The 27,532-nt window shown below is 45.0% G+C and overlaps 9 non-coding genes and 2 pseudogenes across 9 annotated transcripts; all 11 read left to right on the top strand.

Moving 5' to 3' along the window:
* Nucleotides 1-127: 127 nt before the first annotated feature.
* LOC130338020 (U2 spliceosomal RNA) lies at nucleotides 128-318 on the top strand. Its single transcript, XR_008878797.1, has one exon. It is a non-coding gene; the product is annotated as a U2 spliceosomal RNA (small nuclear RNA).
* A 2,091-nt stretch (nucleotides 319-2,409) lies between these two features.
* On the top strand, nucleotides 2,410-2,600 carry LOC130337950 (U2 spliceosomal RNA). Its single transcript, XR_008878751.1, has one exon. It is a non-coding gene; the product is annotated as a U2 spliceosomal RNA (small nuclear RNA).
* A 2,089-nt stretch (nucleotides 2,601-4,689) lies between these two features.
* LOC130337961 (U2 spliceosomal RNA) lies at nucleotides 4,690-4,880 on the top strand. Its single transcript, XR_008878761.1, has one exon. It is a non-coding gene; the product is annotated as a U2 spliceosomal RNA (small nuclear RNA).
* Nucleotides 4,881-6,982: 2,102 nt separating this feature from the next.
* LOC130338021 (U2 spliceosomal RNA) lies at nucleotides 6,983-7,173 on the top strand. The gene has a single exon (XR_008878798.1). It is a non-coding gene; the product is annotated as a U2 spliceosomal RNA (small nuclear RNA).
* A 2,096-nt stretch (nucleotides 7,174-9,269) lies between these two features.
* On the top strand, nucleotides 9,270-9,460 carry LOC130338022 (U2 spliceosomal RNA). Its single transcript, XR_008878799.1, has one exon. It is a non-coding gene; the product is annotated as a U2 spliceosomal RNA (small nuclear RNA).
* A 2,089-nt stretch (nucleotides 9,461-11,549) lies between these two features.
* On the top strand, nucleotides 11,550-11,740 carry LOC130338023 (U2 spliceosomal RNA). The gene has a single exon (XR_008878800.1). It is a non-coding gene; the product is annotated as a U2 spliceosomal RNA (small nuclear RNA).
* A 2,100-nt stretch (nucleotides 11,741-13,840) lies between these two features.
* Nucleotides 13,841-14,031, top strand: LOC130337956 (U2 spliceosomal RNA). The gene has a single exon (XR_008878756.1). It is a non-coding gene; the product is annotated as a U2 spliceosomal RNA (small nuclear RNA).
* A 2,083-nt stretch (nucleotides 14,032-16,114) lies between these two features.
* LOC130338024 (U2 spliceosomal RNA) lies at nucleotides 16,115-16,305 on the top strand. Its single transcript, XR_008878801.1, has one exon. It is a non-coding gene; the product is annotated as a U2 spliceosomal RNA (small nuclear RNA).
* Nucleotides 16,306-18,392: 2,087 nt separating this feature from the next.
* On the top strand, nucleotides 18,393-18,525 carry LOC130337984 (U2 spliceosomal RNA; annotated as a pseudogene).
* A 5,026-nt stretch (nucleotides 18,526-23,551) lies between these two features.
* On the top strand, nucleotides 23,552-23,763 carry LOC130337967 (U2 spliceosomal RNA; annotated as a pseudogene).
* A 2,087-nt stretch (nucleotides 23,764-25,850) lies between these two features.
* LOC130338025 (U2 spliceosomal RNA) lies at nucleotides 25,851-26,041 on the top strand. Its single transcript, XR_008878802.1, has one exon. It is a non-coding gene; the product is annotated as a U2 spliceosomal RNA (small nuclear RNA).
* Nucleotides 26,042-27,532: the final 1,491 nt, after the last annotated feature.

The following is a 27,532-nucleotide window of genomic DNA, read 5'->3' on the forward strand; positions in this document are numbered from 1 at the left end:
TGTGTACTGGTGGTTGACTGCCCCCCAGCCCAGAGTGTGCATGGAAAATTGTCTGGCAGCCTCCCTGACAGCAAGCAGTGATAGTGCCCATGAAGGGCACCTTGTTGGGCCCGCCCCTTTCACGGTTATCGCTTCTCGGCCTTTTGGCTAAGATCAAGTGTAGTATCTGTTCTTATCAGTTTAATATCTGATACGTCCCCTATCTGGGGACCATATATTAAATGGATTTTTGAGAACGGGGGCCGATTTCGAAGCTTGCTTCCGTCGCCCTATGCATTGACCCGATATGGCAGTATCTTCGGGTACAGTGCACCACCCCCTTACAGGGTTAAAAAGAAAGATTCCTACTTTCATTGCTACCTGCTTGCTGGCTAGCCAGCTAGCCAGCCCTGTGGGCCTTGCTGCTGCTGCAGCCAAAAAACAAAAGGTGGTGCTGCTGCTGCTTCTGCTGCTTCTGCTTCTGCTTGTGTCTGGCCGCTGTTGGAGCGTCCAGGCACAGGACTTCTGCTGCTGCTGACTAAATGGCCTCCTTAATTGGATCATTTGAGTAGCCAGCACACCTGTGCAGGTAGGGCATGACATGATAGGCAGCTGCCTTGATAGCGGGTGGGTGCTGAATGTTCCTAATTGACAAAATAAGATTAATGCTTATGAAGAAATATAAAATCTCATCCCTTCCCCAATATCGCGCCACACCCCTACCCCTTAATTCCCTGGTTGAACTTGATGGACATATGTCTTTTTTCGACCGTACTAACTATGTAACTATGTAACATAACATGGGGGGGGGGGGGGGGGGTCTCCTGGCTGTTCACACAGGTGTGTCATTGCTGTACATTGACCATGCATTGCTTCTGTGGTATTGCAAAGGCAAGACAAATGCTTCCAGCCATCCATTGCACTAATGGATTGGTCATCAGCTGGCTGTCTATGTCCCGCATCAATATAGACCAAAGTACAGAGGGTTAGGCTATGCTATTGTGCACCTACCTGATGCATCAGAAGGTGCGAGGCCCTTGCTAAATTCTGTGCACAGACTTTGAGATCTATACTTTAGACTGTATCTAAACCTGCTCCAACATGGACTGACATTCTGGCCTACTTTCAGCCGATGCGACTTGTCTGTCGCTGAACAGTCGCTTTTTATGTATTCAGCACCTATGTATAATGTTGTAAAAATGCTCTAGAAGCTAAAGTCGCAGAAATGTCACACATATTTGGCCTGCAACTTTCTGTGCGACAAATTCAGACAGGAAAAATCAGTATAAATCCTTAGAAAATTATCCCCCAGTGTCTCCATCTGCTGGCGGTATTGAATAAGCATTGCTGCACTGATGGGGTATGCATTAGACGAAAAAAAAGAAGAAAAAGAAGAATAATACGCCCAGAAAAGAGGCGAAAAGGAGAAAAACGTAAAAAAAGTGAAAAAAAAGTAAGAGGAAGAGAAGGGAAAAAAAGGTGGAAATGGGTTTAAAAGTGATTTCGGCGGAGAAATATATATATATATATATATATATATATATATATATATATATACGCGCACACACACACATATATATAAACGTATTCTCCGTTGAGATATTGCAGCCGCTGCTGTGTCCAGGCCCAGGAGCCTTAGCACTGTGCTGTGATGTCACTCAATACCACTGACATCACTAGGTGTAAACAACATCTCTCCTTTGCTGTGTATGTGACTATGGAGCTGTTTGGTGATGTCGTCTATTATGGCCTTCATAGAAGCAACAGGAGATTGTTGCATCCATCTAGAACCCTCAGAACTACAGTGCTATGATGTCACTCACTTCCACAGGCCTTGCAGAGTGTAAACAACAACAACCCAGCTTTGTTGTGTATGTAACCATAGGGATTTGTGATGTCACCTAGAACCTTCACAGCAGCGACAGCTTTATGAGGAGCATCAGCACTGCTCTGCCTGAGCAGAACCATCACCGCCATAGGTTGTCAAATAACCCGGGTTTAACCCACACAGGTAAGTCCAATGGGGTGCAGGCATGTCCTCTATGCTTACAGCTTCCCGTGGGTGTTGGTTTGATACCGTTTGGGGACAGCCAAGGAGGCATCTGCAGGCAACAAAGGTAGGTGTGTGCTTGTGTGTGTGTTTCCTATGCAGATCCTAAGCCCAGTGTCACATGCAAGTAGGAGGAGTAAGAAGGGTTCCTGGCAAATCCGGGTTATGGATTGCATTTAAAAAGGCCCCGTGGGAGTGCAATGGGCCCCTGTCTTGCTGCTTAGCAATAATGGTATGGGTTTAGGTTCTGCTGTGTGTACTGGTGGTTGACTGCCCCCCAGCCCAGAGTGTGCATGGAAAATTGTCTGGCAGCCTCCCTGACAGCAAGCAGTGATAGTGCCCATGAAGGGCACCTTGTTGGGCCCGCCCCTTTCACGGTTATCGCTTCTCGGCCTTTTGGCTAAGATCAAGTGTAGTATCTGTTCTTATCAGTTTAATATCTGATACGTCCCTTATCTGGGGACCATATATTAAATGGATTTTTGAGAACGGGGGCCGATTTCGAAGCTTGCTTCCGTCGCCCTATGCATTGACCCGATATGGCAGTATCTTCGGGTACAGTGCACCACCCCCTTACAGGGTTAAAAAGAAAGATTCCTACTTTCATTGCTACCTGCTTGCTGGCTAGCCAGCTAGCCAGCCCTGTGGGCCTTGCTGCTGCTGCAGCCAAAAAACAAAAGGTGGTGCTGCTGCTGCTTCTGCTGCTTCTGCTTCTGCTTGTGTCTGGCCGCTGTTGGAGCGTCCAGGCACAGGACTTCTGCTGCTGCTGACTAAATGGCCTTCTTAATTGGATCATTTGAGTAGCCAGCACACCTGTGCAGGTAGGGCATGACATGATAGGCAGCTGCCTTGATAGCGGGTGGGTGCTGAATGTTCCTAATTGACAAAATAAGATTAATGCTTATGAAGAAATATAAAATCTCATCCCTTCCCCAATATCGCGCCACACCCCTACCCCTTAATTCCCTGGTTGAACTTGATGGACATATGTCTTTTTTCGACCGTACTAACTATGTAACTATGTAACATAACATGGGGGGGGGGGGTCTCCTGGCTGTTCACACAGGTGTGTCATTGCTGTACATTGACCATGCATTGCTTCTGTGGTATTGCAAAGGCAAAGACAAATGCTTCCAGCCATCCATTGCACTAATGGATTGGTCATCAGCTGGCTGTCTATGTCCCGCATCAATATAGACCAAAGTACAGAGGGTTAGGCTATGCTATTGTGCACCTACCTGATGCATCAGAAGGTGCGAGGCCCTTGCTAAATTCTGTGCACAGACTTTGAGATCTATACTTTAGACTGTATCTAAACCTGCTCCAACATGGACTGACATTCTGGCCTACTTTCAGCCGATGCGACTTGTCTGTCGCTGAACAGTCGCTTTTTATGTATTCAGCACCTATGTATAATGTTGTAAAAATGCTCTAGAAGCTAAAGTCGCAGAAATGTCACACATATTTGGCCTGCAACTTTCTGTGCGACAAATTCAGACAGGAAAAATCAGTATAAATCCTTAGAAAATTATCCCCCAGTGTCTCCATCTGCTGGCGGTATTGAATAAGCATTGCTGCACTGATGGGGTATGCATTAGACGAAAAAAAAGAAGAAAAAGAAGAATAATACGCCCAGAAAAGAGGCGAAAAGGAGAAAAACGTAAAAAAACGTGAAAAAAAAGTAAGAGGAAGAGAAGGGAAAAAAAGGTGGAAATGGGTTTAAAAGTGATTTCGGCGGAGAAATATATATATATATATATATATATATATATATATATATATATATACGCGCACACACACACATATATATAAACGTATTCTCCGTTGAGATATTGCAGCCGCTGCTGTGTCCAGGCCCAGGAGCCTTAGCACTGTGCTGTGATGTCACTCAATACCACTGACATCACTAGGTGTAAACAACATCTCTCCTTTGCTGTGTATGTGACTATGGAGCTGTTTGGTGATGTCGTCTATTATGGCCTTCATAGAAGCAACAGGAGATTGTTGCATCCATCTAGAACCCTCAGAACTACAGTGCTATGATGTCACTCACTTCCACAGGCCTTGCAGAGTGTAAACAACAACAACCCAGCTTTGTTGTGTATGTAACCATAGGGATTTGTGATGTCACCTAGAACCTTCACAGCAGCGACAGCTTTATGAGGAGCATCAGCACTGCTCTGCCTGAGCAGAACCATCACCGCCATAGGTTGTCAAATAACCCGGGTTTAACCCACACAGGTAAGTCCAATGGGGTGCAGGCATGTCCTCTATGCTTACAGCTTCCCGTGGGTGTTGGTTTGATACCGTTTGGGGACAGCCAAGGAGGCATCTGCAGGCAACAAAGGTAGGTGTGTGCTTGTGTGTGTGTTTCCTATGCAGATCCTAAGCCCAGTGTCACATGCAAGTAGGAGGAGTAAGAAGGGTTCCTGGCAAATCCGGGTTATGGATTGCATTTAAAAAGGCCCCGTGGGAGTGCAATGGGCCCCTGTCTTGCTGCTTAGCAATAATGGTATGGGTTTAGGTTCTGCTGTGTGTACTGGTGGTTGACTGCCCCCCAGCCCAGAGTGTGCATGGAAAATTGTCTGGCAGCCTCCCTGACAGCAAGCAGTGATAGTGCCCATGAAGGGCACCTTGTTGGGCCCGCCCCTTTCACGGTTATCGCTTCTCGGGCTTTTGGCTAAGATCAAGTGTAGTATCTGTTCTTATCAGTTTAATATCTGATACGTCCCCTATCTGGGGACCATATATTAAATGGATTTTTGAGAACGGGGGCCGATTTCGAAGCTTGCTTCCGTCGCCCTATGCATTGACCCGATATGGCAGTATCTTCGGGTACAGTGCACCACCCCCTTACAGGGTTAAAAAGAAAGATTCCTACTTTCATTGCTACCTGCTTGCTGGCTAGCCAGCTAGCCAGCCCTGTGGGCCTTGCTGCTGCTGCAGCCAAAAAACAAAAGGTGGTGCTGCTGCTGCTTCTGCTGCTTCTGCTTCTGCTTGTGTCTGGCCGCTGTTGGAGCGTCCAGGCACAGGACTTCTGCTGCTGCTGACTAAATGGCCTCCTTAATTGGATCATTTGAGTATCCAGCACACCTGTGCAGGTAGGGCATGACATGATAGGCAGCTGCCTTGATAGCGGGTGGGTGCTGAATGTTCCTAATTGACAAAATAAGATTAATGCTTATGAAGAAATATAAAATCTCATCCCTTCCCCAATATCGCGCCACACCCCTACCCCTTAATTCCCTGGTTGAACTTGATGGACATATGTCTTTTTTCGACCGTACTAACTATGTAACTATGTAACATAACATGGGGGGGGGGGGGGGGGGTCTCCTGGCTGTTCACACAGGTGTGTCATTGCTGTACATTGACCATGCATTGCTTCTGTGGTATTGCAAAGGCAAAGACAAATGCTTCCAGCCATCCATTGCACTAATGGATTGGTCATCAGCTGGCTGTCTATGTCCCGCATCAATATAGACCAAAGTACAGAGGGTTAGGCTATGCTATTGTGCACCTACCTGATGCATCAGAAGGTGCGAGGCCCTTGCTAAATTCTGTGCACAGACTTTGAGATCTATACTTTAGACTGTATCTAAACCTGCTCCAACATGGACTGACATTCTGGCCTACTTTCAGCCGATGCGACTTGTCTGTCGCTGAACAGTCGCTTTTTATGTATTCAGCACCTATGTATAATGTTGTAAAAATGCTCTAGAAGCTAAAGTCGCAGAAATGTCACACATATTTGGCCTGCAACTTTCTGTGCGACAAATTCAGACAGGAAAAATCAGTATAAATCCTTAGAAAATTATCCCCCAGTGTCTCCATCTGCTGGCGGTATTGAATAAGCATTGCTGCACTGATGGGGTATGCATTAGACGAAAAAAAAGAAGAAAAAGAAGAATAATACGCCCAGAAAAGAGGCGAAAAGGAGAAAAACGTAAAAAAAGTGAAAAAAAAGTAAGAGGAAGAGAAGGGAAAAAAAGGTGGAAATGGGTTTAAAAGTGATTTCGGCGGAGAAATATATATATATATATATATATATATATATATATATATATATATATATATATACGCGCACACACACACATATATATAAACGTATTCTCGGTTGAGATATTGCAGCCGCTGCTGTGTCCAGGCCCAGGAGCCTTAGCACTGTGCTGTGATGTCACTCAATACCACTGACATCACTAGGTGTAAACAACATCTCTCCTTTGCTGTGTATGTGACTATGGAGCTGTTTGGTGATGTCGTCTATTATGGCCTTCATAGAAGCAACAGGAGATTGTTGCATCCATCTAGAACCCTCAGAACTACAGTGCTATTATGTCACTCACTTCCACAGGCCTTGCAGAGTGTAAACAACAACAACCCAGCTTTGTTGTGTATGTAACCATAGGGATTTGTGATGTCACCTAGAACCTTCACAGCAGCGACAGCTTTATGAGGAGCATCAGCACTGCTCTGCCTGAGCAGAACCATCACCGCCATAGGTTGTCAAATAACCCGGGTTTAACCCACACAGGTAAGTCCAATGGGGTGCAGGCATGTCCTCTATGCTTACAGCTTCCCGTGGGTGTTGGTTTGATACCGTTTGGGGACAGCCAAGGAGGCATCTGCAGGCAACAAAGGTAGGTGTGTGCTTGTGTGTGTGTTTCCTATGCAGATCCTAAGCCCAGTGTCACATGCAAGTAGGAGGAGTAAGAAGGGTTCCTGGCAAATCCGGGTTATGGATTGCATTTAAAAAGGCCCCGTGGGAGTGCAATGGGCCCCTGTCTTGCTGCTTAGCAATAATGGTATGGGTTTAGGTTCTGCTGTGTGTACTGGTGGTTGACTGCCCCCCAGCCCAGAGTGTGCATGGAAAATTGTCTGGCAGCCTCCCTGACAGCAAGCAGTGATAGTGCCCATGAAGGGCACCTTGTTGGGCCCGCCCCTTTCACGGTTATCGCTTCTCGGCCTTTTGGCTAAGATCAAGTGTAGTATCTGTTCTTATCAGTTTAATATCTGATACGTCCCCTATCTGGGGACCATATATTAAATGGATTTTTGAGAACGGGGGCCGATTTCGAAGCTTGCTTCCGTCGCCCTATGCATTGACCCGATATGGCAGTATCTTCGGGTACAGTGCACCACCCCCTTACAGGGTTAAAAAGAAAGATTCCTACTTTCATTGCTACCTGCTTGCTGGCTAGCCAGCTAGCCAGCCCTGTGGGCCTTGCTGCTGCTGCAGCCAAAAAACAAAAGGTGGTGCTGCTGCTGCTTCTGCTGCTTCTGCTTCTGCTTGTGTCTGGCCGCTGTTGGAGCGTCCAGGCACAGGACTTCTGCTGCTGCTGACTAAATGGCCTCCTTAATTGGATCATTTGAGTAGCCAGCACACCTGTGCAGGTAGGGCATGACATGATAGGCAGCTGCCTTGATAGCGGGTGGGTGCTGAATGTTCCTAATTGACAAAATAAGATTAATGCTTATGAAGAAATATAAAATCTCATCCCTTCCCCAATATCGCGCCACACCCCTACCCCTTAATTCCCTGGTTGAACTTGATGGACATATGTCTTTTTTCGACCGTACTAACTATGTAACTATGTAACATAACATGGGGGGGGGGGGGGGTCTCCTGGCTGTTCACACAGGTGTGTCATTGCTGTACATTGACCATGCATTGCTTCTGTGGTATTGCAAAGGCAAAGACAAATGCTTCCAGCCATCCATTGCACTAATGGATTGGTCATCAGCTGGCTGTCTATGTCCCGCATCAATATAGACCAAAGTACAGAGGGTTAGGCTATGCTATTGTGCACCTACCTGATGCATCAGAAGGTGCGAGGCCCTTGCTAAATTCTGTGCACAGACTTTGAGATCTATACTTTAGACTGTATCTAAACCTGCTCCAACATGGACTGACATTCTGGCCTACTTTCAGCCGATGCGACTTGTCTGTCGCTGAACAGTCGCTTTTTATGTATTCAGCACCTATGTATAATGTTGTAAAAATGCTCTAGAAGCTAAAGTCGCAGAAATGTCACACATATTTGGCCTGCAACTTTCTGTGCGACAAATTCAGACAGGAAAAATCAGTATAAATCCTTAGAAAATTATCCCCCAGTGTCTCCATCTGCTGGCGGTATTGAATAAGCATTGCTGCACTGATGGGGTATGCATTAGACGAAAAAAAAGAAGAAAAAGAAGAATAATACGCCCAGAAAAGAGGCGAAAAGGAGAAAAACGTAAAAAAACGTGAAAAAAAAGTAAGAGGAAGAGAAGGGAAAAAAAGGTGGAAATGGGTTTAAAAGTGATTTCGGCGGAGAAATATATATATATATATATATATATATATATATATATATATATATATATACGCGCACACACACACATATATATAAACGTATTCTCCGTTGAGATATTGCAGCCGCTGCTGTGTCCAGGCCCAGGAGCCTTAGCACTGTGCTGTGATGTCACTCAATACCACTGACATCACTAGGTGTAAACAACATCTCTCCTTTGCTGTGTATGTGACTATGGAGCTGTTTGGTGATGTCGTCTATTATGGCCTTCATAGAAGCAACAGGAGATTGTTGCATCCATCTAGAACCCTCAGAACTACAGTGCTATGATGTCACTCACTTCCACAGGCCTTGCAGAGTGTAAACAACAACAACCCAGCTTTGTTGTGTATGTAACCATAGGGATTTGTGATGTCACCTAGAACCTTCACAGCAGCGACAGCTTTATGAGGAGCATCAGCACTGCTCTGCCTGAGCAGAACCATCACCGCCATAGGTTGTCAAATAACCCGGGTTTAACCCACACAGGTAAGTCCAATGGGGTGCAGGCATGTCCTCTATGCTTACAGCTTCCCGTGGGTGTTGGTTTGATACCGTTTGGGGACAGCCAAGGAGGCATCTGCAGGCAACAAAGGTAGGTGTGTGCTTGTGTGTGTGTTTCCTATGCAGATCCTAAGCCCAGTGTCACATGCAAGTAGGAGGAGTAAGAAGGGTTCCTGGCAAATCCGGGTTATGGATTGCATTTAAAAAGGCCCCGTGGGAGTGCAATGGGCCCCTGTCTTGCTGCTTAGCAATAATGGTATGGGTTTAGGTTCTGCTGTGTGTACTGGTGGTTGACTGCCCCCCAGCCCAGAGTGTGCATGGAAAATTGTCTGGCAGCCTCCGTGACAGCAAGCAGTGATAGTGCCCATGAAGGGCACCTTGTTGGGCCCGCCCCTTTCACGGTTATCGCTTCTCGGCCTTTTGGCTAAGATCAAGTGTAGTATCTGTTCTTATCAGTTTAATATCTGATACGTCCCCTATCTGGGGACCATATATTAAATGGATTTTTGAGAACGGGGGCCGATTTCGAAGCTTGCTTCCGTCGCCCTATGCATTGACCCGATATGGCAGTATCTTCGGGTACAGTGCACCACCCCCTTACAGGGTTAAAAAGAAAGATTCCTACTTTCATTGCTACCTGCTTGCTGGCTAGCCAGCTAGCCAGCCCTGTGGGCCTTGCTGCTGCTGCAGCCAAAAAACAAAAGGTGGTGCTGCTGCTGCTTCTGCTTCTGCTGCTTCTGCTTGTGTCTGGCTGCTGTTGGAGCGTCCAGGCACAGGACTTCTGCTGCTGCTGACTAAATGGCCTTCTTAATTGGATCATTTGAGTAGCCAGCACACCTGTGCAGGTAGGGCATGACATGATAGGCAGCTGCCTTGATAGCGGGTGGGTGCTGAATGTTCCTAATTGACAAAATAAGATTAATGCTTATGAAGAAATATAAAATCTCATCCCTTCCCCAATATCGCGCCACACCCCTACCCCTTAATTCCCTGGTTGAACTTGATGGACATATGTCTTTTTTCGACCGTACTAACTATGTAACTATGTAACATAACATGGGGGGGGGGGGTCTCCTGGCTGTTCACACAGGTGTGTCATTGCTGTACATTGACCATGCATTGCTTCTGTGGTATTGCAAAGGCAAAGACAAATGCTTCCAGCCATCCATTGCACTAATGGATTGGTCATCAGCTGGCTGTCTATGTCCCGCATCAATATAGACCAAAGTACAGAGGGTTAGGCTATGCTATTGTGCACCTACCTGATGCATCAGAAGGTGCGAGGCCCTTGCTAAATTCTGTGCACAGACTTTGAGATCTATACTTTAGACTGTATCTAAACCTGCTCCAACATGGACTGACATTCTGGCCTACTTTCAGCCGATGCGACTTGTCTGTCGCTGAACAGTCGCTTTTTATGTATTCAGCACCTATGTATAATGTTGTAAAAATGCTCTAGAAGCTAAAGTCGCAGAAATGTCACACATATTTGGCCTGCAACTTTCTGTGCGACAAATTCAGACAGGAAAAATCAGTATAAATCCTTAGAAAATTATCCCCCAGTGTCTCCATCTGCTGGCGGTATTGAATAAGCATTGCTGCACTGATGGGGTATGCATTAGACGAAAAAAAAGAAGAAAAAGAAGAATAATACGCCCAGAAAAGAGGCGAAAAGGAGAAAAACGTAAAAAAACTTGAAAAAAAAGTAAGAGGAAGAGAAGGGAAAAAAAGGTGGAAATGGGTTTAAAAGTGATTTCGGCGGAGAAATATATATATATATATATATATATATATATATATATATATATATACGCGCACACACACACATATATATAAACGTATTCTCCGTTGAGATATTGCAGCCGCTGCTGTGTCCAGGCCCAGGAGCCTTAGCACTGTGCTGTGATGTCACTCAATACCACTGACATCACTAGGTGTAAACAACATCTCTCCTTTGCTGTGTATGTGACTATGGAGCTGTTTGGTGATGTCGTCTATTATGGCCTTCATAGAAGCAACAGGAGATTGTTGCATCCATCTAGAACCCTCAGAACTACAGTGCTATGATGTCACTCACTTCCACAGGCCTTGCAGAGTGTAAACAACAACAACCCAGCTTTGTTGTGTATGTAACCATAGGGATTTGTGATGTCACCTAGAACCTTCACAGCAGCGACAGCTTTATGAGGAGCATCAGCACTGCTCTGCCTGAGCAGAACCATCACCGCCATAGGTTGTCAAATAACCCGGGTTTAACCCACACAGGTAAGTCCAATGGGGTGCAGGCATGTCCTCTATGCTTACAGCTTCCCGTGGGTGTTGGTTTGATACCGTTTGGGGACAGCCAAGGAGGCATCTGCAGGCAACAAAGGTAGGTGTGTGCTTGTGTGTGTGTTTCCTATGCAGATCCTAAGCCCAGTGTCACATGCAAGTAGGAGGAGTAAGAAGGGTTCCTGGCAAATCCGGGTTATGGATTGCATTTAAAAAGGCCCCGTGGGAGTGCAATGGGCCCCTGTCTTGCTGCTTAGCAATAATGGTATGGGTTTAGGTTCTGCTGTGTGTACTGGTGGTTGACTGCCCCCCAGCCCAGAGTGTGCATGGAAAATTGTCTGGCAGCCTCCCTGACAGCAAGCAGTGATAGTGCCCATGAAGGGCACCTTGTTGGGCCCGCCCCTTTCACGGTTATCGCTTCTCGGCCTTTTGGCTAAGATCAAGTGTAGTATCTGTTCTTATCAGTTTAATATCTGATACGTCCCCTATCTGGGGACCATATATTAAATGGATTTTTGAGAACGGGGGCCGATTTCGAAGCTTGCTTCCGTCGCCCTATGCATTGACCCGATATGGCAGTATCTTCGGGTACAGTGCACCACCCCCTTACAGGGTTAAAAAGAAAGATTCCTACTTTCATTGCTACCTGCTTGCTGGCTAGCCAGCTAGCCAGCCCTGTGGGCCTTGCTGCTGCTGCAGCCAAAAAACAAAAGGTGGTGCTGCTGCTGCTTCTGCTTCTGCTGCTTCTGCTTGTGTCTGGCCGCTGTTGGAGCGTCCAGGCACAGGACTTCTGCTGCTGCTGACTAAATGGCCTCCTTAATTGGATCATTTGAGTAGCCAGCACACCTGTGCAGGTAGGGCATGACATGATAGGCAGCTGCCTTGATAGCGGGTGGGTGCTGAATGTTCCTAATTGACAAAATAAGATTAATGCTTATGAAGAAATATAAAATCTCATCCCTTCCCCAATATCGCGCCACACCCCTACCCCTTAATTCCCTGGTTGAACTTGATGGACATATGTCTTTTTTCGACCGTACTAACTATGTAACTATGTAACATAACATGGGGGGGGGGGGGTCTCCTGGCTGTTCACACAGGTGTGTCATTGCTGTACATTGACCATGCATTGCTTCTGTGGTATTGCAAAGGCAAAGACAAATGCTTCCAGCCATCCATTGCACTAATGGATTGGTCATCAGCTGGCTGTCTATGTCCCGCATCAATATAGACCAAAGTACAGAGGGTTAGGCTATGCTATTGTGCACCTACCTGATGCATCAGAAGGTGCGAGGCCCTTGCTAAATTCTGTGCACAGACTTTGAGATCTTTACTTTAGACTGTATCTAAACCTGCTCCAACATGGACTGACATTCTGGCCTACTTTCAGCCGATGCGACTTGTCTGTCGCTGAACAGTCGCTTTTTATGTATTCAGCACCTATGTATAATGTTGTAAAAATGCTCTAGAAGCTAAAGTCGCAGAAATGTCACACATATTTGGCCTGCAACTTTCTGTGCGACAAATTCAGACAGGAAAAATCAGTATAAATCCTTAGAAAATTATCCCCCAGTGTCTCCATCTGCTGGCGGTATTGAATAAGCATTGCTGCACTGATGGGGTATGCATTAGACGAAAAAAAAGAAGAAAAAGAAGAATAATACGCCCAGAAAAGAGGCGAAATGGAGAAAAACGTAAAAAAACTTGAAAAAAAAGTAAGAGGAAGAGAAGGGAAAAAAAGGTGGAAATGGGTTTAAAAGTGATTTCGGCGGAGAAATATATATATATATATATATATATATATATATATATATATATATATATATATATACGCGCACACACACACATATATATAAACGTATTCTCCGTTGAGATATTGCAGCCGCTGCTGTGTCCAGGCCCAGGAGCCTTAGCACTGTGCTGTGATGTCACTCAATACCACTGACATCACTAGGTGTAAACAACATCTCTCCTTTGCTGTGTATGTGACTATGGAGCTGTTTGGTGATGTCGTCTATTATGGCCTTCATAGAAGCAACAGGAGATTGTTGCATCCATCTAGAACCCTCAGAACTACAGTGCTATGATGTCACTCACTTCCACAGGCCTTGCAGAGTGTAAACAACAACAACCCAGCTTTGTTGTGTATGTAACAATAGGGATTTGTGATGTCACCTAGAACCTTCACAGCAGCGACAGCTTTATGAGGAGCATCAGCACTGCTCTGCCTGAGCAGAACCATCACCGCCATAGGTTGTCAAATAACCCGGGTTTAACCCACACAGGTAAGTCCAATGGGGTGCAGGCATGTCCTCTATGCTTACAGCTTCCCGTGGGTGTTGGTTTGATACCGTTTGGGGACAGCCAAGGAGGCATCTGCAGGCAACAAAGGTAGGTGTGTGCTTGTGTGTGTGTTTCCTATGCAGATCCTAAGCCCAGTGTCACATGCAAGTAGGAGGAGTAAGAAGGGTTCCTGGCAAATCCGGGTTATGGATTGCATTTAAAAAGGCCCCGTGGGAGTGCAATGGGCCCCTGTCTTGCTGCTTAGCAATAATGGTATGGGTTTAGGTTCTGCTGTGTGTACTGGTGGTTGACTGCCCCCCAGCCCAGAGTGTGCATGGAAAATTGTCTGGCAGCCTCCCTGACAGCAAGCAGTGATAGTGCCCATGAAGGGCACCTTGTTGGGCCCGCCCCTTTCACGGTTATCGCTTCTCGGTCTTTTGGCTAAGATCAAGTGTAGTATCTGTTCTTATCAGTTTAATATCTGATACGTCCCCTATCTGGGGACCATATATTAAATGGATTTTTGAGAACGGGGGCCGATTTCGAAGCTTGCTTCCGTCGCCCTATGCATTGACCCGATATGGCAGTATCTTCGGGTACAGTGCACCACCCCCTTACAGGGTTAAAAAGAAAGATTCCTACTTTCATTGCTACCTGCTTGCTGGCTAGCCAGCTAGCCAGCCCTGTGGGCCTTGCTGCTGCTGCAGCCAAAAAACAAAAGGTGGTGCTTCTGCTGCTTCTGCTTCTGCTTGTGTCTGGCCGCTGTTGGAGCGTCCAGGCACAGGACTTCTGCTGCTGCTGACTAAATGGCCTCCTTAATTGGATCATTTGAGTAGCCAGCACACCTGTGCAGGTAGGGCATGACATGATAGGCAGCTGCCTTGATAGCGGGTGGGTGCTGAATGTTCCTAATTGACAAAATAAGATTAATGCTTATGAAGAAATATAAAATCTCATCCCTTCCCCAATATCGCGCCACACCCCTACCCCTTAATTCCCTGGTTGAACTTGATGGACATATGTCTTTTTTCGACCGTACTAACTATGTAACTATGTAACATAACATGGGGGGGGGGGGGGGGGTCTCCTGGCTGTTCACACAGGTGTGTCATTGCTGTACATTGACCATGCATTGCTTCTGTGGTATTGCAAAGGCAAAGACAAATGCTTCCAGCCATCCATTGCACTAATGGATTGGTCATCAGCTGGCTGTCTATGTCCCGCATCAATATAGACCAAAGTACAGAGGGTTAGGCTATGCTATTGTGCACCTACCTGATGCATCAGAAGGTGCGAGGCCCTTGCTAAATTCTGTGCACAGACTTTGAGATCTATACTTTAGACTGTATCTAAACCTGCTCCAACATGGACTGACATTCTGGCCTACTTTCAGCCGATGCGACTTGTCTGTCGCTGAACAGTCGCTTTTTATGTATTCAGCACCTATGTATAATGTTGTAAAAATGCTCTAGAAGCTAAAGTCGCAGAAATGTCACACATATTTGGCCTGCAACTTTCTGTGCGACAAATTCAGACAGGAAAAATCAGTATAAATCCTTAGAAAATTATCCCCCAGTGTCTCCATCTGCTGGCGGTATTGAATAAGCATTGCTGCACTGATGGGGTATGCATTAGACGAAAAAAAAGAAGAAAAAGAAGAATAATACGCCCAGAAAAGAGGCGAAAAGGAGAAAAACGTAAAAAAACGTGAAAAAAAAGTAAGAGGAAGAGAAGGGAAAAAAAGGTGGAAATGGGTTTAAAAGTGATTTCGGCGGAGAAATATATATATATATATATATATATATATATATATATATATACGCGCACACACACACATATATATATAAACGTATTCTCCGTTGAGATATTGCAGCCGCTGCTGTGTCCAGGCCCAGGAGCCTTAGCACTGTGCTGTGATGTCACTCAATACCACTGACATCACTAGGTGTAAACAACATCTCTCCTTTGCTGTGTATGTGACTATGGAGCTGTTTGGTGATGTCGTCTATTATGGCCTTCATAGAAGCAACAGGAGATTGTTGCATCCATCTAGAACCCTCAGAACTACAGTGCTATGATGTCACTCACTTCCACAGGCCTTGCAGAGTGTAAACAACAACAACCCAGCTTTGTTGTGTATGTAACCATAGGGATTTGTGATGTCACCTAGAACCTTCACAGCAGCGACAGCTTTATGAGGAGCATCAGCACTGCTCTGCCTGAGCAGAACCATCACCGCCATAGGTTGTCAAATAACCCGGGTTTAACCCACACAGGTAAGTCCAATGGGGTGCAGGCATGTCCTCTATGCTTACAGCTTCCCGTGGGTGTTGGTTTGATACCGTTTGGGGACAGCCAAGGAGGCATCTGCAGGCAACAAAGGTAGGTGTGTGCTTGTGTGTGTGTTTCCTATGCAGATCCTAAGCCCAGTGTCACATGCAAGTAGGAGGAGTAAGAAGGGTTTCTGGCAAATCCGGGTTATGGATTGCATTTAAAAAGGCCCCGTGGGAGTGCAATGGGCCCCTGTCTTGCTGCTTAGCAATAATGGTATGGGTTTAGGTTCTGCTGTGTGTACTGGTGGTTGACTGCCCCCCAGCCCAGAGTGTGCATGGAAAATTGTCTGGCAGCCTCCCTGACAGCAAGCAGTGATAGTGCCCATGAAGGGCACCTTGTTGGGCCCGCCCCTTTCACGGTTATCGCTTCTCGGCCTTTTGGCTAAGATCAAGTGTAGTATCTGTTCTTATCAGTTTAATATCTGATACGTCCCCTATCTGGGGACCATATATTAAATGGATTTTTGAGAACGGGGGCCGATTTCGAAGCTTGCTTCCGTCGCCCTATGCATTGACCCGATATGGCAGTATCTTCGGGTACAGTGCACCACCCCCTTACAGGGTTAAAAAGAAAGATTCCTACTTTCATTGCTACCTGCTTGCTGGCTAGCCAGCTAGCCAGCCCTGTGGGCCTTGCTGCTGCTGCAGCCAAAAAACAAAAGATGGTGCTGCTGCTGCTTCTGCTGCTTCTGCTTCTGCTTGTGTCTGGCCGCTGTTGGAGCGTCCAGGCACAGGACTTCTGCTGCTGCTGACTAAATGGCCTCCTTAATTGGATCATTTGAGTAGCCAGCACACCTGTGCAGGTAGGGCATGACATGATAGGCAGCTGCCTTGATAGCGGGTGGGTGCTGAATGTTCCTAATTGACAAAATAAGATTAATGCTTATGAAGAAATATAAAATCTCATCCCTTCCCCAATATCGCGCCACACCCCTACCCCTTAATTCCCTGGTTGAACTTGATGGACATATGTCTTTTTTCGACCGTACTAACTATGTAACTATGTAACATAACATGGGGGGGGGGGGGGTCTCCTGGCTGTTCACACAGGTGTGTCATTGCTGTACATTGACCATGCATTGCTTCTGTGGTATTGCAAAGGCAAAGACAAATGCTTCCAGCCATCCATTGCACTAATGGATTGGTCATCAGCTGGCTGTCTATGTCCCGCATCAATATAGACCAAAGTACAGAGGGTTAGGCTATGCTATTGTGCACCTACCTGATGCATCAGAAGGTGCGAGGCCCTTGCTAAATTCTGTGCACAGACTTTGAGATCTATACTTTAGACTGTATCTAAACCTGCTCCAACATGGACTGACATTCTGGCCTACTTTCAGCCGATGCGACTTGTCTGTCGCTGAACAGTCGCTTTTTATGTATTCAGCACCTATGTATAATGTTGTAAAAATGCTCTAGAAGCTAAAGTCGCAGAAATGTCACACATATTTGGCCTGCAACTTTCTGTGCGACAAATTCAGACAGGAAAAATCAGTATAAATCCTTAGAAAATTATCCCCCAGTGTCTCCATCTGCTGGCGGTATTGAATAAGCATTGCTGCACTGATGGGGTATGCATTAGACGAAAAAAAAGAAGAAAAAGAAGAATAATACGCCCAGAAAAGAGGCGAAAAGGAGAAAAACGTAAAAAAACGTGAAAAAAAAGTAAGAGGAAGAGAAGGGAAAAAAAGGTGGAAATGGGGTTAAAAGTGATTTCGGCGGAAAAATATATATATATATATATATATATATATATATATATATATACGCGCACACACACACATATATATAAACGTATTCTCCGTTGAGATATTGCAGCCGCTGCTGTGTCCAGGCCCAGGAGCCTTAGCACTGTGCTGTGATGTCACTCAATACCACTGACATCACTAGGTGTAAACAACATCTCTCCTTTGCTGTGTATGTGACTATGGAGCTGTTTGGTGATGTCGTCTATTATGGCCTTCATAGAAGCAACAGGAGATTGTTGCATCCATCTAGAACCCTCAGAACTACAGTGCTATGATGTCACTCACTTCCACAGGCCTTGCAGAGTGTAAACAACAACAACCCAGCTTTGTTGTGTATGTAACCATAGGGATTTGTGATGTCACCTAGAACCTTCACAGCAGCGACAGCTTTATGAGGAGCATCAGCACTGCTCTGCCTGAGCAGAACCATCACCGCCATAGGTTGTCAAATAACCCGGGTTTAACCCACACAGGTAAGTCCAATGGGGTGCAGGCATGTCCTCTATGCTTACAGCTTCCCGTGGGTGTTGGTTTGATACCGTTTGGGGACAGCCAAGGAGGCATCTGCAGGCAACAAAGGTAGGTGTGTGCTTGTGTGTGTGTTTCCTATGCAGATCCTAAGCCCAGTGTCACATGCAAGTAGGAGGAGTAAGAAGGGTTCCTGGCAAATCCGGGTTATGGATTGCATTTAAAAAGGCCCCGTGGGAGTGCAATGGGCCCCTGTCTTGCTGCTTAGCAATAATGGTATGGGTTTAGGTTCTGCTGTGTGTACTGGTGGTTGACTGCCCCCCAGCCCAGAGTGTGCATGGAAAATTGTCTGGCAGCCTCCCTGACAGCAAGCAGTGATAGTGCCCATGAAGGGCACCTTGTTGGGCCCGCCCCTTTCACGGTTATCGCTTCTCGGCCTTTTGGCTAAGATCAAGTGTAGTAATACAGGAGATCTGGTCAGAAGGTACTCGGGTACCCCTCTCCTCGGCCTTGTGGGATCGCCCAGGTTTATTGCCTGGGCTTCACCCACTTGTTGCTATTGGGGAGAGGGCCTAGTCCCAGGGTAACGAGTGGCGATCGCCTCTCAAGACCTTCGGGTGGAGAGAGGTTAGAACCATGGATGATGATCCGGATCCAGGTTCTGTGCCGGCATACGCAAGGATCAAAAACACCGTGAGAGTCATTCTCACGGATGATACCAAAAGGGCGGACGATTTGAAATTCGTAGTAGAGGACGTGCTCGGAGGAGTTTTCGGAATACAGAAGGGCGAGATATTGGCAATCCAGGACTACCCGAAGCGTAAAATTTTTGATGTGACGTTCACACAAAATGGCATCCACAGAGATTTTGTTACCAGAGCTGCTGCGAGTAAAGACAAAAAGCTTCAGGGTGTCCGGATTATTGAGCACGTTCTAGACGATATTAAGCTGGTGGTAGTAAAGATGTATTCCCCTTTCGCCAACCTACACGATGTTGAGTTGTTTTTACAAGTCTATTTTAGTAAGGTTGAGTGCAGAGGAAAAATCATGAACAGCTGTGGCATCTGGACATCTAAGTGGAGATTTCAGGTTACATGCAAAAAAGATGACAGATTGCCAGGGGGAATACAACTACCACCAGCTCGTTTTAAAATAAATAATATGTGTGGCGACCTCTTTTATGCGGGGATGCCAAGCTACTGCAGGAAGTGTCACAGATATGGACACACAAAAGAAAACTGTGAAAGTACATGCAAAAAATGTGGTAGCACACAGCACGAGACAGAGAAATGCACAAGAGGAGGGAGGTGCAATTTCTGTCAACAATTCGGTCACCTTTTCTCCTCTTGTCCCCACAGACATAGGACGGAGCAGCAGTGGCAACCCTGGAGGCAGCAAGGACAGAAACCGGGACACCAGCCGAGGCAAGCAGAGCCAGTGATTACCCCCCCACAAGAGGTAAGCGGTGAGATGGAGAAGGAGAAAGACCCCCCTCAGGCAAAAGGAGGGGACCCTAAAGAGCAGAGGATGGCCAAAAAACGTGCAAGTGGTGAAAAAACTGGCCCCCAGGAGCATGCTGGGTTAAGAGAGGAGCGGACGGCGGCCGAATCCGCTCCTCAGCAACCTCTGGCTCAGGGTCCCCCTGAGAGCGATGATCCAGGTGGAGAGGTGAAGGTTAAAAGGCGGAGGGGCTCCAGAAGACTCTATTCGGAGGCGGTCCAGGGGGAGCCGATGGAAGTACCTGCGGATGCAGGGAACCCAAGTGACGTTCCTCCACAGGTCCCCATAGGGGATACCCCCCCTCCTCCCTGCCAGGAGGAGGTTTCAGGGGTGACCGTCTCTGAGGTACCAGAGACGGAACTAAGTGAACACCCGACCCCTATGGAGGGGCAAGAGGTGGAAGAACCCAATGAGTCTGGAGCCCTGATTGCCAGGATGCCCGAGAACAACTATGCCTCAATCATGATGGAGGAGGGGGGTCGGCTGAGTGATGGTGCCTCCTCTCCTGCTTCCTCTATGCGTACAGTTGAGTCAGATTTTGGGGGGTATGAGGCTTCGGAGGGGGAATCAGAGGTGTAAGACGTTTTCTTGTACATTCCCATGGCTGAGTTGTCCGGTCTGTCCTTGAACGTGAGAAGTGTGAGCGCCAGAGTAAGAAGGGTTGCCCTATTTAATTACTTGTCGGTTTTTGCTGCTTCCGTCCTTTTCCTGCAGGAATGTGGCATCCCGCACAGATTAAATTATAAAGAATATGAAGATGATTGGGTGCACGGTCCATCAGTCTGGTCTGGATCAAATGAGTCCAGATCAGCAGGGGTCGCCATACTTTTTAAAGGGAACGTTTTAATTGAGAGTTTTAACGAAATTTTACCAGGCAGAATTTTATTGGTCAGCGCTTTTATTAATGGTATTAAATGGCAGTTTTTAAATTTTTATGGTTCTCCTGATAAGAATGAAAGAATAAAAATGTTGGAGATTTTACCCCTTTTTATTAACAATTCTAGTCCTCTTGTTTTATCAGGTGATTTTAATTGTATTTTAAGGGGAGAACGCCGTTTTTCGAACGCAGTGAGTAGGAACTATGATAAGACGTCTTTTATGTTAAAAAACTTGATTTTAGATTTTAATCTCACTGATGTTTTTAAAAAATGTAATTTTAACGTACCAGAGGAAGACGGTGTTACCTGGAGCAATGCAAGCTGTAGCTCCAGGATAGATTTTATTTTTTGTTCTTATCAAGTACTGCCTTTTAACTGTGATCTTTTTACCAATGTTTTTTCTGACCATAAATTATTGTATTTTAAAGTTAAAAGTGATTTTAAAAGGAGAACTGGTAGGAATGCCTGGAAGTTAAACGTGTCCCTTTTTGAAGATCCGCAGGTTTTATCAGATTTTATCACCTTTTACAAGGAATGCAGACGAGTAAAAGACCCCAACACTCCCACCAGTATCTGGTGGGAAAAAATGAAACTAAAAATAAAAGAATTTTTTATCCGTGTTGGGGTTAGGAAAGCTAAAGAAAAACGTGAATTTTATAATATCCTAAATACTCGTCTGCAAACCCTGTACAAATTCAGAGCACATGGGATGGAGGTGGAGAAGGAGGTACATGATCTTAAAAAAGAAATAACTAAGTGCCTGGAGCAGAAAGGAAAAGAAATTATCTTTAGGTCTCGAATACAGCATCTTGAGGAAAACGAGACCTGCTCCAGGTATTTTTTTAAGAAAATACATGAAAATAGAAGGTTAATAGAAAACATTGAAGGAGTGAATGATGTACAGGGTATTTTAAAAAAGGTGCAAGAGTTTTATGCGGATCTTTTTAATGTAAAACACATTGATGAATGTTTTATGAATGACTCGTTAAAGGAGATCACCAATTTTTTAGATCCTGTCTCACAGTCTTTTTTATTGCAGAATATTTCAGAGCAGGAGATTTTAGAGACCGTCAAGAGTTTTAAAACAGGTAAAGTGCCTGGGCCGGATGGTATACCCATTGAATTTTATGTTACTTTTTATGGTATTTTAAAAGAAGATTTGTTCTCCCTTTTTACGGAAGTCTTTAAGTCTAAAATCCTCCCAGGCTCATGGAAGAAGGGTGATGTCTCCCTGCTATTCAAAAAGGGAGACCGGTCGGAACTCAAAAACTGGAGACCAATCACCCTTCTGAACTGCGACTATAAAATAATGGCGAAACTGTGTGCTAACCGCTTAAAGAACGTAATCCATAAAATAATTCATACAAACCAAGTCTGTGGGGTGCCTGGGAGGAGTTTATGGGAGAACCTAAACCTTTTAAAGGATGTAATTAGCGACACCAAATTAAGAAAAGGAAAGCTGGCGGTTTTATCCATAGATTTTGAAAAAGCTTTCGACAGGGTGTCACATTTTTATCTTTTTAAGGTTTTAGAGAAAATGGGTATACCTGATGGCTTTTTATTGTCTCTTAGAGCTTTTTATGATAACTGTACTAGTAAAATTTTAGTAAATGGTTTTAAGACACAGGGCGTGATTTTAAATTCCGGAGTGAAGCAGGGGTGTCCCTTGTCCCCACTACTCTTCATTTGCGCAATAGAGCCTCTTTTATGTACAATACGAAAGGATAAGCAGATCCATGGAGTCCCCCTGCCAGGAGGAGGGGGACTAGAGGCGAAGGTAGTGGGGTACATGGACGATGTTGCGGTGTTTTGCAGGGACACCCCATCGCTTCAGAAGACGCTAAAACAGATTCAATATTTTAATTGTGCCTCCGGTTTTAAAGTCAATTTTAACAAAAGTAACATTTTAAACATAGGCGGAATGCCTTTGTATGATGTGCCCGTCCCTGTGTCTGAGTCGGTGCAGATTTTAGGTGTCTCCTTTGACGAGTCTAATAATGGTTTTAATAGCTGGGACTTGGTGGCTCAAAAAATAAGCAAGAAAATATGTATGTGGAACATGCGAGAACTTACAATGGAAGGGAAGGTTTTAATTACAAAAATGGTGCTTTTACCTATTTTATTGTATTTAAGTCTGGTTTTCCCACCCCCCGAAATGGTTCTAAAGAAAATAACAAAAGCTTGTTTTACTTTCTTTTGGAGTTCTAAGAGCGAAAAATTAAAGAGACAAATTGTGATAAAACCGAACTCCAGGGGCGGTAAGGATTTTCCAGATTTTAAAGCTTTCCTTTTAATAAAGTTTTTTAGCATGTGTTTTACTACTGTTTTTAAAGATAGCTACTGGTCTTATTTTGTTCGTTTTAATACTGGTTATTTTATGCGGAGGAACGGCTGGTTTTCTACAGTTTTAAGTTGCCCTTATTCTTTGAATTTACCCCCTCAATACATGATTTTAGGAAAAATTTTAAACTTATATAATTTTAAAGGTAAAAGTGTTCAGGATCTGTGCAATAGCAAAAAACTACTAAAGGAAATAAAAGAAACCAGTACCGTGACTCCCATCAAAAATTTTAACGAACAGAAGTATATACAGATTTGGAAGATGTTGAGTATTAATTATCTTTTTAATTCACAGAAGGACCTGGCCTGGAGCTGCGCACACGAGTGTCTTCCATGCCGGGCATTCCAGCACCGAAGAGGATTATCCAACTCTGCAACCTGCCCGAGGGAGGGATGCCGACAAGAGGAGACCGTGCACCATCTAATATGGACTTGTTTTTACTCGCAGAAAATATGGACAAAGATACTCCCTCTGGTAAAAAGGATAACTGGACTAAAAGACTTAAATATTGCAGTGGTTTTTTATGGTTGCCTGGAATGCCCAACACGGACTCAAGAGACTATTGCATGGAAGATCATAAACTGTGTGAAGGCAGCTCTGTGGAAGGCCAGGAATATTTTATTGTTCAAGCATGAGGTTTTATCTGTGAAGGACATTTTATCTATCTGTTTTTATGAAATGTACCAGTACTATCTTTTAGACAAGAAGAGATTTCCGCTTTTATCTAGAAAATGGTTTTTAAAAGAATGGAATTCTATCTTGTAAAGCCACCAAGTGCCCATTTTATGTTTTAATATCTTGTAAATATGTTATTTATATGTAACTGTATTTATTGACATATTTAGACAACTTTGTTAACATTATTTAATTTTTAATAAAGTTGCCCCCGTAAGGGTAGTCAAGTTAAAAAAAAAAAAAAAAAATCTGTTCTTATCAGTTTAATATCTGATACGTCCCCTATCTGGGGACCATATATTAAATGGATTTTTGAGAACGGGGGCCGATTTCGAAGCTTGCTTCCGTCGCCCTATGCATTGACCCGATATGGCAGTATCTTCGGGTACAGTGCACCACCCCCTTACAGGGTTAAAAAGAAAGATTCCTACTTTCATTGCTACCTGCTTGCTGGCTAGCCAGCTAGCCAGCCCTGTGGGCCTTGCTGCTGCTGCAGCCAAAAAACAAAAGGTGGTGCTGCTGCTGCTTCTGCTGCTTCTGCTTCTGCTTGTGTCTGGCCGCTGTTGGAGCGTCCAGGCACAGGACTTCTGCTGCTGCTGACTAAATGGCCTCCTTAATTGGATCATTTGAGTATCCAGCACACCTGTGCAGGTAGGGCATGACATGATAGGCAGCTGCCTTGATAGCGGGTGGGTGCTGAATGTTCCTAATTGACAAAATAAGATTAATGCTTATGAAGAAATATAAAATCTCATCCCTTCCCCAATATCGCGCCACACCCCTACCCCTTAATTCCCTGGTTGAACTTGATGGACATATGTCTTTTTTCGACCGTACTAACTATGTAACTATGTAACATAACATGGGGGGGGGGGGTCTCCTGGCTGTTCACACAGGTGTGTCATTGCTGTACATTGACCATGCATTGCTTCTGTGGTATTGCAAAGGCAAAGACAAATGCTTCCAGCCATCCATTGCACTAATGGATTGGTCATCAGCTGGCTGTCTATGTCCCGCATCAATATAGACCAAAGTACAGAGGGTTAGGCTATGCTATTGTGCACCTACCTGATGCATCAGAAGGTGCGAGGCCCTTGCTAAATTCTGTGCACAGACTTTGAGATCTATACTTTAGACTGTATCTAAACCTGCTCCAACATGGACTGACATTCTGGCCTACTTTCAGCCGATGCGACTTGTCTGTCGCTGAACAGTCGCTTTTTATGTATTCAGCACCTATGTATAATGTTGTAAAAATGCTCTAGAAGCTAAAGTCGCAGAAATGTCACACATATTTGGCCTGCAACTTTCTGTGCGACAAATTCAGACAGGAAAAATCAGTATAAATCCTTAGAAAATTATCCCCCAGTGTCTCCATCTGCTGGCGGTATTGAATAAGCATTGCTGCACTGATGGGGTATGCATTAGACGAAAAAAAAGAAGAAAAAGAAGAATAATACGCCCAGAAAAGAGGCGAAAAGGAGAAAAACGTAAAAAAACGTGAAAAAAAAGTAAGAGGAAGAGAAGGGAAAAAAAGGTGGAAATGGGTTTAAAAGTGATTTCGGCGGAGAAATATATATATATATATATATATATATATATATATATATATATACGCGCACACACACACATATATATAAACGTATTCTCCGTTGAGATATTGCAGCCGCTGCTGTGTCCAGGCCCAGGAGCCTTAGCACTGTGCTGTGATGTCACTCAATACCACTGACATCACTAGGTGTAAACAACATCTCTCCTTTGCTGTGTATGTGACTATGGAGCTGTTTGGTGATGTCGTCTATTATGGCCTTCATAGAAGCAACAGGAGATTGTTGCATCCATCTAGAACCCTCAGAACTACAGTGCTATGATGTCACTCACTTCCACAGGCCTTGCAGAGTGTAAACAACAACAACCCAGCTTTGTTGTGTATGTAACCATAGGGATTTGTGATGTCACCTAGAACCTTCACAGCAGCGACAGCTTTATGAGGAGCATCAGCACTGCTCTGCCTGAGCAGAACCATCACCGCCATAGGTTGTCAAATAACCCGGGTTTAACCCACACAGGTAAGTCCAATGGGGTGCAGGCATGTCCTCTATGCTTACAGCTTCCCGTGGGTGTTGGTTTGATACCGTTTGGGGACAGCCAAGGAGGCATCTGCAGGCAACAAAGGTAGGTGTGTGCTTGTGTGTGTGTTTCCTATGCAGATCCTAAGCCCAGTGTCACATGCACGTAGGAGGAGTAAGAAGGGTTCCTGGCAAATCCGGGTTATGGATTGCATTTAAAAAGGCCCCGTGGGAGTGCAATGGGCCCCTGTCTTGCTGCTTAGCAATAATGGTATGGGTTTAGGTTCTGCTGTGTGTACTGGTGGTTGACTGCCCCCCAGCCCAGAGTGTGCATGGAAAATTGTCTGGCAGCCTCCCTGACAGCAAGCAGTGATAGTGCCCATGAAGGGCACCTTGTTGGGCCCGCCCCTTTCACGGTTATCGCTTCTCGGCCTTTTGGCTAAGATCAAGTGTAGTATCTGTTCTTATCAGTTTAATATCTGATACGTCCCCTATCTGGGGACCATATATTAAATGGATTTTTGAGAACGGGGGCCGATTTCGAAGCTTGCTTCCGTCGCCCTATGCATTGACCCGATATGGCAGTATCTTCGGGTACAGTGCACCACCCCCTTACAGGGTTAAAAAGAAAGATTCCTACTTTCATTGCTACCTGCTTGCTGGCTAGCCAGCTAGCCAGCCCTGTGGGCCTTGCTGCTGCTGCAGCCAAAAAACAAAAGGTGGTGCTGCTGCTGCTTCTGCTGCTTCTGCTTCTGCTTGTGTCTGGCCGCTGTTGGAGCGTCCAGGCACAGGACTTCTGCTGCTGCTGACTAAATGGCCTCCTTAATTGGATCATTTGAGTATCCAGCACACCTGTGCAGGTAGGGCATGACATGATAGGCAGCTGCCTTGATAGCGGGTGGGTGCTGAATGTTCCTAATTGACAAAATAAGATTAATGCTTATGAAGAAATATAAAATCTCATCCCTTCCCCAATATCGCGCCACACCCCTACCCCTTAATTCCCTGGTTGAACTTGATGGACATATGTCTTTTTTCGACCGTACTAACTATGTAACTATGTAACATAACATGGGGGGGGGGGGGGTCTCCTGGCTGTTCACACAGGTGTGTCATTGCTGTACATTGACCATGCATTGCTTCTGTGGTATTGCAAAGGCAAAGACAAATGCTTCCAGCCATCCATTGCACTAATGGATTGGTCATCAGCTGGCTGTCTATGTCCCGCATCAATATAGACCAAAGTACAGAGGGTTAGGCTATGCTATTGTGCACCTACCTGATGCATCAGAAGGTGCGAGGCCCTTGCTAAATTCTGTGCACAGACTTTGAGATCTATACTTTAGACTGTATCTAAACCTGCTCCAACATGGACTGACATTCTGGCCTACTTTCAGCCGATGCGACTTGTCTGTCGCTGAACAGTCGCTTTTTATGTATTCAGCACCTATGTATAATGTTGTAAAAATGCTCTAGAAGCTAAAGTCGCAGAAATGTCACACATATTTGGCCTGCAACTTTCTGTGCGACAAATTCAGACAGGAAAAATCAGTATAAATCCTTAGAAAATTATCCCCCAGTGTCTCCATCTGCTGGCGGTATTGAATAAGCATTGCTGCACTGATGGGGTATGCATTAGACGAAAAAAAAGAAGAAAAAGAAGAATAATACGCCCAGAAAAGAGGCGAAAAGGAGAAAAACGTAAAAAAACTTGAAAAAAAAGTAAGAGGAAGAGAAGGGAAAAAAAGGTGGAAATGGGTTTAAAAGTGATTTCGGCGGAGAAATATATATATATATATATATATATATATATATATATATATATATACGCGCACACACACACATATATATAAACGTATTCTCCGTTGAGATATTGCAGCCGCTGCTGTGTCCAGGCCCAGGAGCCTTAGCACTGTGCTGTGATGTCACTCAATACCACTGACATCACTAGGTGTAAACAACATCTCTCCTTTGCTGTGTATGTGACTATGGAGCTGTTTGGTGATGTCGTCTATTATGGCCTTCATAGAAGCAACAGGAGATTGTTGCATCCATCTAGAACCCTCAGAACTACAGTGCTATGATGTCACTCACTTCCACA

The sequence above is a fragment of the Hyla sarda genome, unplaced genomic scaffold (assembly GCF_029499605.1).
Source record: "Hyla sarda isolate aHylSar1 unplaced genomic scaffold, aHylSar1.hap1 scaffold_511, whole genome shotgun sequence".
In the NCBI taxonomy this organism is placed as follows: Eukaryota; Metazoa; Chordata; class Amphibia; order Anura; family Hylidae; genus Hyla; species Hyla sarda.